This window comes from Mus caroli, unplaced genomic scaffold, assembly GCF_978045245.1.
Source record: "Mus caroli unplaced genomic scaffold, Mus_caroli_1 scaffold_2, whole genome shotgun sequence".
NCBI lineage: Eukaryota > Metazoa > Chordata > Mammalia > Rodentia > Muridae > Mus > Mus caroli.
Window position 1 is genome coordinate 96490285 of NW_028227257.1, and position 14032 is coordinate 96504316.

Here is a 14032-nt window from a genome sequence, read left to right on the forward strand (position 1 = left end):
GAAGGAGAACTTTCTTTTCCTTTTAGGACATGGGTTGTGGAAAAAGGTCAGCTAGATACTTTCTCTGCTTCTCTGAAATAGCAGGCTTTCATCCCAGCATACAATGCTCAACATGATTGGAGAAGAAGAGAACCAACCAACGTTGCAGAAATCAGAGAACATTATTGGAGAGAACAGGAGGCATCTTACAGAAAGCCACAGAGAAAAAATTTGCCTGGGATCAGATCCAGAGGAAGCATGCATTCCTCGAGCTTGGCTGGATACCCAAGAGATTAGGGGAAACTCCAAAGCTGCTGGAGTTTGAAGCCCAGAGCAAGAAATGACACAGGACTCTCTGAGACAGTGAATCACAGTGATGAGAGATGATGGGTTCCATCAAAATTGATAAAGATCTGATCCAAATAAAAGAAGCTTCTACATGAAAGATACAACTCAAAGAATAAAGAGATGCAGAAAGACAGCAATGTAGATAACACATAAAGCTGATCTGCCCCTACCCCACCCCTGCATGGGGACAACTCAACAAACCAGCTGAAAAAGGACAGATTGGCAAACTGGCAGACTGGAAAACCTTGCTGCTAAAATGGACATTTGCTGAAGGACAGGTGATTGAAACTGCAGTTATAAAGGACCACCATCAGATCTTCATAAAAACAGTCAAATTGTTAAAGTTATAGAATTGATACTGTTGTAATAGTTGAAATATATATGATTTGTAGCTTAAAATGAAATGGGAAAGATGTAAATTTTAATCCAGTAACATGGCTGCTCTGGCAAGGGACCTCATTCGACAATGTTGTAGGTCTATGTGATTTGACTGGAATATGAACATACCTTTAATCCACAATAATGTAGATAAATTTAGTTTATAGAAGGAAGCAGCCATGTTAGAACATAATGTCTAAGGGGCAGACAAAGTGACAAATCAGAGGAAGATTTGACAGAGGAGTCAGAGATGGGATACACCCAACTCTCAGGAGAGAGAAGGCAGTTTTGCCAAGAGAGTTTTACAGAGAGGTTGAAAAAAGAACAAGCTATACACAGGTAAAGACAGAACAAGCCAGAGAAAAGAAGGAGCCAGAAAATTAGAATAGATGTCTAGAGTTAGTTTGAAGCCTGGTAGAGCAATTCAGTCAGAAGTGAGAGAAGCCAGTTTGAATCAGTCAACTTGGAAAGGAGTTTGAGCCAGAACAGCTGAGATGAACCAGCCAACAAGAGTTGAAAAAGAGATAGGAAATGTGAGTTTATTCAGCAATAATTCTCCAAGTCTAAAAACATTCTAGGTCTAGATTAGATTGTACCAAGTCTAGAAGCTTCCAGGATTAGGCCTAGATTAGCAGATTGAGGTACTAAGCCTTTAGAAAACAATTACATCAGGCAAATGAAAGATATATATTTTATTTAAAATTTTCCTATCTGACTCCCTCCTACTCTCTGTTTCTTTTTTTAATCCTATTTTGCTTCCTGTCAACTGACTGCTTTTTCTGCCTCTTGACCTATGGTTGACTTTATATAATCCAGTTTACAATATTCAAGGAGAAAGCTCGTGGATTAAAGGTGTATGCTAGTACTAAGCCACACTACAACTAGAAACATTGTTTCCCAGTAAATAACACAATTGTGGGGTTCACAGTGTGATCAGATATCCTGAAACAACATTTCTAAAAGTTTAAATCTGAAGACACATACTTAATTTTTTAAATAAACAACTGAATTTCCACACACAAAAACAAAAACAAAGAACCCTAGAAATTAAGATCATTTATTTTGCACTAAAACAAAGAAAATCAAATTTGAACTCTTAAATTTTTATTGAAATAGATTTTCTCATATAATACTTGTGACCAGTTTCCCCTTCTCCATCCTCCTAGCTCCCCACCACCACCTTCCTGCTCCTCCAGAGCCACTCTCCCTTTGTTTCTTATAAAAGTAACTTTTTAAAATTAGATATTTTCTTTATTTACATTTCAAATGTTATCCCCTTTCCTAGTTTCCCCTCCAAAAATCCTCTAGCCTCTCCTCCTGCCAGATGAAATTGTCATCTAGGAGGCTTATTGTTGAATAAACTCACCCTTTTATCTCTTTCTGAACTATGGCTGGATGGTTCGACTCAGCTATTTTGGCTCAAAACTCCTCTCCAAGGTGACTGATTCAAACTGGCTTCTCTCATCTTCTCACTGAATTGCTCTGCTTGAAAAAAAAAATGCGGTTCCCAGATCCCTCAGAGACTAGTCTGCCCAGGTGAGAGTGTAGAATACAGAAGCTAACAGCTTCTGGGATAGGCAGAAGCCACACAGCTTCTGGGGCACACCCCAATTCAGGCTCCAGACATCTGGGCAACTTCCCTGCCAGAGGAGAGTTGTCCACTCTGCCTGGGACGGCCTTCCTGAAACACCTGGGGGAGCCATCTTGGTTCCCGGATCCCTCAGAGACTAGTCTGCACAGGTGAGAGTGTGGACTACAGAAGCTATCAGCTTCTGGGACAGGCTGAAGTCACACAGCTTCTGGGGAAGGCACCATTTTGGGCTCTAGACATCTGGGCACCTTCCTTGCCAGAGAAGAGGTGTCCGCCCAACCCAGGAGGGCTTTGCCTGACCACCTGGGGGAGCCATCTCTGGTCTGAGATCTCTCACAGACTAGACTGTGTAGGTGAGAGTGCAGACTATAGAAGCGACACAGCTTCTGATACAGGCCCTGTTTCAGGCCATCATCTTCTGCCAGGAGGCAGGATCGAACACCAGATATCTGTGCACCTTCCCTGCAAGAGGAGAGCTTGCCTGCAAACAGTACTCTGACCACCAAAATTCAGGAGAGAGCTAGACTCCCATGTCTGCTAATAGAGGCTAAGAGAATCACGGGAGGAACAAGCTCTATCTAGAGACAACTATAACATCTAACTCTAGAGATTACCAGGTGGCTAGAGGCAAACTTAAGAATCTTACTAACAAAAACCAAGACCACTCACCATCATCAGAACCCAGCACTCACATCTCAGCCAGTCCTGGATACCCCAACACACGGGAAAAGCTAGACCCAGAATTAAAAGCATATCTCATGATGATGGTAGAAGACATCAAGAAGGACTTTAATAACTCACTTAAAGAAATACAGGAGAACACACTAAAGAGATACAAGTCCTTAAAGAAAAACAGGAAAACACAACCAAACAGGTAGAAGTCTTTAAAGAAAAACAGGAAAACACAACCAAACAGGTGATGGAATTGAATAAAACCATCCAAGACCTAAAAAGGGAAGTAGACACAATAAAGAAAACCCAAGTGAGGCAACAATGGAGATAGAAACCCTAGGAAAGAAATCTGGAACCATAGATGCCAGCATCAGCAACAGAATACAAAGGATGGAAGAGAGAATTTCAGGTGCAGAAGATTCCATAAAAACATGGGTACAACAATCAAAGAAAATATAAAATGCAAAAATATCCTAACTCAAAACACCCAGGAAATCCAGGACATAATGAGAAGACCAAACTTACGGAAAATAGGAGTAGATGAGAATGAAGATTTTCAACTTAAAGGGCCAGCAAATATCATCGACAAAATTATAGAAGAAAACATCCCAAACCTAAAGAAAGACATGCCCATGAACATACAAGAAGCCTACAGAACTCCAAATAGACTGGATCAAAAAAGAAATCCCTCCCAACACATAATAATCAGTACAAGAAATGCACTAAATAAAGATAGAATATTAAAAAGCAGTAAGAGAAAAAGATCAAGTAACATATAAAGGCAGGCCTATTAGAATTACACCAGACTTTTCACCAGAGACTATGAAAGCCAGAAGATCCTGGACAGACATTAACGGACACTAAGAGAACACAAATACCAGCCCAGCCTATTATACCCAGCCAAACTTTCAATTAACATAGATGGAGAAACCAAAGTATTCGATGACAAAACCAAAGTCACACAATATCTTTCCACGAATCCAGCCCTTCAAAGGATGATAACAGCAAAAACAAAAAACAAAAAACAATACAAGGACAGAAATTACACCCTAAAAAAAGACAGAAAGTAATGTTTAACAAAACTAAAAGAAGACAGCCACAAGAACAGAATGCCAACTCTAACAACAAAAATAATAGGAAGCAACAATTAGTTTTCCTTAATATCTCTTAATATCAATGGACTCAATTACCCAATAAAAAGACATAGACTAACAGACTGGCTACACAAGCAGGATCCAACATTTTGCTGCTAACAGGAAACCCATCTCAGGGAAAAAGACAGACACTACCTGAGAGTGAAAGGCTAGAAAACAATTTTCCAAGCAAATGGTCTGAAGAAACAAGCTGGAGTAGCCATTCTAATATTGAATAAAATCGACTTCCAACCCAAAGTTATCAAAAAAGACAAGGAGGGACACTTCATACTAATCAAAGGTAAAATCCTCCAAGAGGAACTCTCAATTCTGAATATCTATGCTCCAAATGCAAGGGCAGCCACATTCATTAAAGAAACTTTAGTAAAGCTCAAAGCAAACATTGCACCTCACACAATAATAGTGGGAAACTTCAACACACCACTTTCACCAATGGAAAGATCATGGAAACAGAAACTAAACAGGGACACAGTGAAACTAACAGAAGTTATGAAACAAATGGATCTGACAGATATCTACACAACATTTTATCTTAAAACAAAAGGATATGCCTTCTTCTCAGCACTTCATGGTACCTTCTCCAAAATTGACCATATAATTAGTCAGAAAACAGGCCTCAACAGATACAAACATAATGAAATTGTCCCATGCATCCTATCAGATCACCATGGATAAAGGCTGATCTTTTTTTTTTAATTTTTAATATTTTTATTACATATTTTCCTCAATTACATTTCCAATGTTATCCCAAAAGTCCCCCATAGCGCCCCACACATCCCTACACACCCATTCCCATTCTTTTGGCCCTGGCATTCCCCTAGATTGGGGCATATAAAGTTTGCAAGTCCAATGGGCCTCTCTTTCCATTGATGGCTGACTAGGCCATCTTTCGATACATATGCAGCTAGAGACAAGAGCTCCGGGGTTCTGGTTAGTACATCATGTTGTTTCAATCATAGGGTTGAAGATCCCTTTAGCTCCTTGGGTACTTTCTCTAGCTTCTCCATTGAAAGCCCTGTGATACATCCAATAGCTGACTGTGAACATCCACTCCTGTGTTTGCTAGTCCCCAGCATCGTCTCACAAGAGACAGCTATATTTGGGTCCTTTCAGCAAAATCTTGCTAGTGTATGCAATGGTGTCACCGTTTAGAAGCTGATTATGGGATGGATCCCTGGATACGGCAGTCTCTAAATGGTCCATCCTTTCATCACAGCTACGAACTTTGTCTCTGTAACTCCTTCCATGGGTGTTTTGTTCCCAATTCTAAGAAGGGGCACAGTGTCCACACTTTGGTCTTCATTCTTCTTGAGTTTCATGCGTTTAGCAAATTGTATCTTATATCTTGGGTATCCTAAGTTTTGGGCTAATATCCACTTATCAGTGAATACATATTGTGTGAGTTCTTTTGTGATTGTGTTACTTCACTCAAGATGATGCCCTCCAGGTCCATCCATTTGGCTAGGAATTTCATAAATTCATTCTTTTTAATAGCTGAGTAGTACTCCATTGTGTAAATGTACCATAATTTCTGTATCCATTCCTCTGTTGAGGGACATCTGGGTTCTTTCCAGCTTCTGGCTATTATAAATAGGGCTGCTATGAACATAGTGGAGCATGTGTCCTTTTTACCGGTTGGGACATTTTCTGGATATATGCCCAGGAGAGGTATTGCTGGATCCTCCGGTAGTACTATGTCCAATTTTCTGAGGAACCGCCAGACTGATTTCCAGAGTGGTTGTACGAGCTTGCAATCCCACCAACAATGGAGAAGTGTTCCTCTTTCTCCACATCCTCGCCAGCATCTGCTGTCACCTGAATTTTTGATCTTAGCCATTCTGACTGGTGTGAGGTGGAATCTCAGGGTTGTTTTGATTTGCATTTCCCTGATGATTAAGGATGCTGAACATTTTTTCAGGTGCTTCTCTGCCATTCGGTATTCCTCAGGTGAGAATTCTTTGTTCAGTTCTGAGCCCCATTTTTTAATGGGGTTATTTGACTTTCTGGAGTCCACCTTCTTGAGTTCTTTATATATATTGGATATTAGTCCCTTATCTGATTTAGGATAGGTGAAGATACTTTCCCAATCTGTTGGTGGTTTTTTTGTCTTATTGATGGTGTCTTTAGCCTTGCAGAAGCTTTGTAGTTTCATGAGGTCCCACTTGTCAAATCTCGATCTTACAGCACAAGCCATTACTGTTCTATTCAGGAATTTTTCCCCTGTGCCCATATCTTCAAGGCTTTTCCCCACTTTCTCCTCTATAAGTTTCAGTGTCTCTGGTTTTATGTGAAGTTCCTTGATCCACTTAGACTTGACCTTAGTACAAGGAGATAGGAATGGATTGATTCGCATTCTTCTACATGTTAACAACCAGTTGTGCCAGCACCATTTGTTGAAAATGCTGTCTTTCTTCCACTGGATGTTTTTAGCTCCCTTGTCGAAGATCAAGTGACCGTAGGTGTGTGGGTTCATTTCTGGGTCTTCAATTCTATTCCATTGGTCTATTTGTCTGTCACTATACCAGTACCATGCAGTTTTTATCACAATTGCTCTGTAGTAGGGCTTTAGGTCCGGCATTGTGATTCCACCAGAGGTTCTTTTATCCTTGAGAAGAGTTTTTGCTATCCTAGGTTTTTTGTTATTCCAGATGAATTTGCAGATTACACTTTCTAATTCGTTGAAGAATTGATTTGGAATTTTGATGGGGATTGCATTGAATCTGTAGATTGCTTTTGGCAAGATAGCCATTTTTACAATGTTGATCCTGCCAATCCATGAGCATGGGAGATCTTTCCATCTTCTGAGATCTTCTATAATTTCTTTCTTCAGAGCCTTGAAGTTTTTATTATACAGATCTTTCACTTCCTTAGTTAGAGTCACGCCAAGATATTTTATATTATTTGTGATTATTGAGAAGGGTGTTGTTTCCCTAATTTCTTTCTCAGCCTGTTTATTCTTTGTGTAGAGAAAGGCCATTGATTTGTTTGAGTTAATTTTATATCCAGCTACTTCACCGAAGCTGTTTATCAAGCTTAGGAGTTCTCTGGTGGAATTTTTAGGGTCACGTATATATACTATAATATCATCTGCAAAGAGTGATATTTTGACTTCATCTTTTCCAATTTGTATCCCTTTGATCTCCTTTTGTTGTCGAATTGCTCTGGCTAGGACTTCAAGTACAATGTTGAATAGGTATGGAGAAAGTGGACAGCCTTGTCTAGTCCCTGATTTTAGAGGGATTGCTTCAAGCTTCTCACCATTTACTTTGATGTTGGCTACTGATTTGCTGTACATTGCTTTTATCATGTTTAGGTATGGGCCTTGAATTCCTGATCTTTCCAAGACTTTTATCATGAATGGGTGTTGGATCTTGTCAAATGCTTTTTCCGCATCTAATGAGATGACCATGTGGTTTTTGTCTTTCAGTTTGTTTATATACTGGATTACGTTGATGGATTTCCGTATATTGAACCATCCCTGCATCCCTGGGATGAAACCTACTTGGTCAGGATGGATGATTGTTTTGATGTGTTCTTGGATTCGGTTAGCAAGAACTTTATTGAGGATTTTTGCATCAATATTCATAAGGGATATTGGTCTGAAGTTTTCTATCTTTGTTGGGTCTTTTTGTGGTTTAGGTATCAGAGTAATTGTGGCTTCATAGAATGAGTTGGGTAGAGTACCTTCTGTTTCTATTTTGTGGAATAGTTTGTGAAGAACTGGGATTAGATCTTCTTTGAAGGTCTGATAGAACTCTGCACTAAACCCATCTGGTCCTGGGCTTTTTTTAGTTGGGAGACTATTAATGACTGCTTCTATTTCTTTGGGGGATATAGGGCTGTTTAGATCATTAACCTGATCTTGATTCAACTTTGGTACCTGGTATCTGTCTAGGAACTTCTCCATTTCATCCAGGTTCTCCAGTTTTGTTGAGTATAGCCTTTGGTAGAAGGATCTGATGGTGTTTTGGATGTCTTCAGGATCTGTTGTTATGTCTCCTTTTTCATTTCTGATTTTGTTAATTAGGATGCTTTCCCTGTGCCCTCTAGTGAGTCTGGCTAAGGGTTTATCTATCTTGTTGATTTTCTCAAAGAACCAGCTCCTTGATTGGTTGATTCTTTGAATAGTTTTTCTTGTTTCCACTTGGTTGATTTCGCCCCTGAGTTTGATTATTTCCTGCCGTCTACTCCTCTTGGGCAAATTTGCTTCCTTTTGTTCTAGTGCTTTTAGGTATGTTGTCAAGCTGCTAATGTGTGCTCTCTCTAGTTTCCTTTTGGAGGCACTCAGAGCTATGAGTTTTCCTCTTAGAAATGCTTTCATTGCGTCCCATAAGTTTGGGTATGTTGTGGCTTCATTTTCATTGAACTCTAAAAAGTCCTTAATTTCTTTCTTTATTCCTTCCTTGACCAAGGTATCATTGAGAAGAGTGTTGTTCAGTTTCCACGTGAAGGTTGGCTTTCTATTATTTATTTTGTTATTGAAGATCAGCTTTAGTCCATGGTGATCTGATAGGATGCATGGGACAATTTCAATATTTTTGTATCTGTTGAGGCCTGTTTTGTGACCAATTATGTGGTCAATTTTGGAGAAGGTACCATGAGGTGCTGAAAAGAAGGTATATCCTTTTGTTTTAGGATAGAATGTTCTGTAGATATCTGCCAGATCCATTTGATTCATAATTTCTGTTAGTTTCACTGTGTCCCTGTTTAGTTTCTGTTTCCATGATCTGTCCATTGGTGAAAGTGGTGTGTTGAAGTCTCCCACTATTATTGTATGAGGTGCAATGTGTGCTTTGAGATTTACTAAAGTTTCTTTAATGAATGTGGCTGCCCTTGTATTTGGAGCATAGATATTCAGGATTGATAGTTCCTCTTGGAGGATTTTACCTTTGATAAGTATGAAGTGTCCCTCCCTGTCTTTTTTAATGACTTTGGGTTGGAAGTCAATCTTATCAGATATTAGAATGGCTACTCCAGCTTGTTTCTTCATACCATTTGCTTGGAAAATTGTTTTCCAGCCTTTCATTCTGAGGTAGTGTCTATCTTTTTCTCTGAGATGAGTTTCCTGTAAGCAGCAAAATGTTGGGTCTTGTTTGTGTAGCCAGTTTGTTAGTCTATGTCTTTTTATCGGTGAGTTGAGTCCATTGATATTAAGAGATATTAAGGAAAAGTAATTGTTGTTTCCTGTTATTTTTGTTCTTAAAGTTGGCATTTTGTTCTTGTGGCTGTCTTCTTTTAGGTTTGTTGAGGGATTACCTTCTTGTTGTTTCTAGGGCGTGGTTCCTGTCCTTGTATTGGTTTTTTTCTGTTATTATCCTTTGAAGGGCTGGATTCGTGGAGAGATAATTCGTGAATTTGGTTTTGTCGTGGAATACTTTGGTTTCTCCATCTATGTTAATTGAGAGTTTGGCTGGGTATAGTAGCCTGGGCTGGAATTTGTGTTCTTTTAGTGTCTGTATAACATCCGTCCAGGATCTTCTGGCTCTCATAGTCTCTGGTGAAAAATCTGGTGTAATTCTGATAGGCTTCCCTTTATATGTTACTTGGCCTTTTTCTCTTACTGCTTTTAGTATTCTATCTTTATTTAAAGCATTTGTTGTTCTGATTATTATGTGTCGGGAGGTATTTCTTTTCTGGTCCAGTCTATTTGGAGTTCTGTAGGCTTCTTGTATGTTCATGGGCATCTCTTTCTTTAGATTTGAGAAGTTTTCTTCTATAATTTTGTTGAAGATGTTTGCTGGTCCTTTGAGTTGAAAATCTTCATTCTCATCCACTCCTATTATCCGTAGGTTTGGTCTTCTCATTGTGTCCTGTATTTCTTGGATGTTTTGAGTTAGGATCTTTTTGCATTTTACATTTTCCCTGATTGTTGTGCCGATGTTCTCTATGGAATCTTCTGCACCTGAGATTCTCTCTTCCATCTCTTGTATTCTGTTGCTGATGCTGGTATCTATGGTTCCAGATTTCTTTCCTAGGGTTTCTATCTCCAGTGTTGCCTCATTTTGGGTTTTCTTTATTGTGTCTACTTCCCTTTTTAGGTCTAGTATGGTTTTGCTCATTTCCATCATCTGTTTGGATGTGTTTTCCTGTTTTTCATTAAGGACTTCTACCTGTTTGATTATGTTATCCTGTTTTTCTTTTTTTTTTTTTTTTTTTTTTTAAGGATTTGTAACTCTTTAGCAGTGTTCTCCTGCAATTCTTTAAGGGATTTTTGTGCTTCCTCTTTACTGTCTTCTGTTTACCAGCGTTCCTTTGTATTTCTTTAAGTGTGTTATTAAAGTCCTTCTTGAAGTCCTCTACCATCATCAGGAGATATGCTTTTAGATCCGTGTCTAGCTTTTCCGGTGTGTTGGGGTGCCCTGGACTGGGCGAAGTGGGAGTGCTGGGTTCTGATGATGGTGAGTGGTCTTTGTTTCTGTTAGTAAGATTATTACGTTTACCTTTTGCCATCTGGTAATCTCTGGTGTTAGTTGTTGTCGTTGTCACTGTTTAAAGATTGGAGCAGAAGCTGTGTTCCACTCACCAGCAGTCTCAAAATCCTGTGGCTGGGGTCGTGGGTGGCTGGCGGTACCCCGGTGCTGGTCCAGCCGGAAGAGGCCTGTGGTCCTACTCAGGCCGGTTTTCTGCTTCCCTAACTAATGCAGTCTTAGGTCCCGCTCGCAATTGGATTGGAGCAGAAGCTGTGTTCCACTCTCCAGAAGTCTTAAGATCCTGTGGTGGGTGTTGTGGGTAGCTGGCGAGTGTCAGCCGACCCTGCGCCCTAGCTACCCAGGTGCTTTTCTGACCGGAAGAGGCTTGTGGCCCTATGTAGGCCGGATTTCTCTCTCCCCAACCAGAGCAGTCTCAGGTCCCGCGTGATTGGACTGGAGCAGAAGCTGTGTTCCACTCACCAGCAGTCTCAAAATCCTGTGGCGGGGGTCGTGGGTAGCTGGCGGGTGTCAGCCGACCCTGCACTCTAGCTCCCCTGGTGCTGATCTGGCCGGATGAGGCCTGTGGCCCTACTCAGGCCGGTTTCTGCTTCCCTAACTAATGCAGTCTCAGGTCCCGCGCGCAATTGGATTGGAGCAGAAGCTGTGTTCCACTCACCAGAATTCTTAAGATCCTGTGGCGGGTGTTGTGGGTAGCTGGCGAGTGTCAGCCGACCCTGCGCCCTAGCTTCCCAGGTGCTTTTCTGACCGGAAGAGGCTTGTGGCCCTATGTAGGCCGGAATTCTGCCTCCCCAACCAGAGCAGTCTCAGGTCCCGCGTGATTGGACTGGAGCAGAAGCTGTGTTCTACTCACCAGCAGTCTCAAAATCCTGTGGCGGGAGTCGTGGGTAGCTGGCGGGTGTCAGCCGACCCTGCGCTCTAGCTCCCCTGGTGCTGATCCGGCTGGATGAGGCCTGTGGCCCTACTCAGGCCGTTTTCTCGGACTATATCTTCTTAAGGATATTAGGCCATATGGGCACCAGCACATCCCTGGCTGGGTTTATTAATTAAGACTTAGCTATAATTATACATCTATTGACCATAATAGAAGGTAAAGACAAATTCATGAGGGAGCACACTTCAATCTTTCGGAGAAAAACTTTGCATTCAAACAAGAGGATTGTCTTCCTCATTTTCAGGAAAGCCAAGAGGGTCAGAGCTGTAAAACTGAAAGGGAGATCATTAACATCCTCTCAGAGTCCTACATTTTTTTCTAACCATGATGTGAGGCTGACACAATTTGCCTGCACTGGTTGAATATTTGCTGCAGCTTGGCCACACCACTAAGGCTGGGCTTTCTGCTCTTTCTACCTTCCTGATGACTCCAAGTGTTTATGAAGTCATTGTGTGCAGGCTTGTTTATATAGTCATTGGCAAAGACCATTCCCTTTCTCATTCAGTATCCAGTTATCCACAGCATTTCATTATTGATTTCTAGGCTAGCTGTGAGCTTAACAGTGCCAATCCATTCACATGGTTTCTGACCTTTTTCAAAGGACTCCTAACTCTCACCAACTAGTACATACCAATCCTATTCAGCCCCTTAATTTCAATGATTAACCAGTGAAGAATTTCAATAACTGGTCACTGGCCTAAAGTCAAAAGATGCCACATTCCATGAACTAGAAAAGGATCCTCTGCACGAGCAACAAGTACTCTTAACTTGCAAGCAATGTTGCCAGCCCCTGGTCATTCTTGTGGGTTGGAAGAACAGGGATACAACCTTCTCTGACTGAGAAAATGAAGCAAAGGCTCTTCCTCAGAGACCAGGATTACTTCCTTCCTCTGTTGGAGTTCTAATCCAGCTTAGTTGTTTTAGCAGCCTCTATTTCAAAGATTAATTGCATTTTGAATGGGCAATCTGGAAAAGATGTTACAAATAAATTTGGAGAGTAGTAGAAAATCATGAAGCAACAGCAAGACAACTCCTTCCTATTCTCACAGTGTGACTAGGACATCCTGTTAGCAACCAGGATTGCTATCACTTGGGAGTCGATTCAACACTTCCCTTCAGAGTTTCTGGCAAATCACAACCATTCAGTGATTTCCAATGAGCAGAATGAATCTGCAGCAACCACCTATGAGCATGAACAAAAGTCTCTACAGCCAGGAACAGCCTTCTCTGAGCAAAAAAGCCCTAAAATCAGGTCATGCCAGCTGGGACAGCCTGCTAAAAGACTTTCAAGCATCTTCTGTGAGCCCCACTACAGTAAATGAATTTGTGACAGAGAGATGGGAAAGATGGAGTAGCTGGTGGAGAGATGGAAAAGAAAGCAAAGCACTGTTGAGAAAGGCAGAACTGGAGACTAGACAGTGGTGAGGAATAGGCCCATGAGAAGGTTATGGTGAGATCCTGGCCCGTGCTGCCACCAATGGCCATATCTGGGTCCATGGTCCTGCTCCAGCTGGGTTCTATGTTGATGTCTGTGGACAGAGTTATCATCAAAGGCCAAGTGGATCTTAGTGGCCTGTATTGCCACCTGAGACCATGGGGACATCTGGACCCAGGCAGCTGCTGTGGGCCATGTCTGGGTCCTTGGTTCTATGGCATCTGGAGTCTGTATTGTTGTCCCAGTCCTGTGTTACCATCAAAGGCCTTGAAAATGTCCCTAGTCTGGACTGGACAATGAAGAGATAGCCCCATCCCTCATTTGGGCAGTACAGTAGAGCTAACCCTGATGGTAGGAGAAGGTTGAGTCAGCCCCAAGGGAATAACCTCAAGAGAACTAGCCCTGCCCCTTGTCTGCCATGGGGTGGTGTCTTAGTCAGGGTTTCTATTCCTGGATAAAACATCATGACCAAGAAGCAAGTTGGGGAGGAAAGGGTTTATTCAGCTTACACTTCCATACTGCTGATCATCACCAAGGAAGTCAGGACTGGAACACAAGCAGGTCAGAAAGCAGGAGCTGATACAGAAGCCATGGAGGGATGTTCTTTACTGGCTTGCTTCCCCTGATTTGCTCAGCCTGCTCTCTTATAGAATCAAGACTTCCAGCCCAGAGATGGTCCCACCCACAAGGGGCCTTTTCCCCTTGATCACTAATTGAGAAAATGTCTTACAGTTGAATCTCATGGAGGCATTTCCTCAACTGAAGCTCCTTTCTCTGTGATAACTCCAGCTGTGTCAAATTCACACAAAACTAGCCAGTACAATTGACCCCTTGCCAACTTGACACACAAACACATCACTGGTAAGCCTCAACCCTTAGTTTCTTATTCATCCCCAAGATATAAATAACTTTAAAAGTCCCACAGTCTTTACAAATTCTCTTTACAATTAAAAGTCTCTTAACTGTGGACTTCACTAAAAAACTTCCTTCAAGAGGGAAAAATATCAGGGCACAGTCACAATCAAAAGCTAAAATCAAAAGTCTCTTAACTGTGGGCTTCACTAAAAAACTTCCTTCAAGAGGGAAAAATATCAAGGCACAGTCACAATCAAA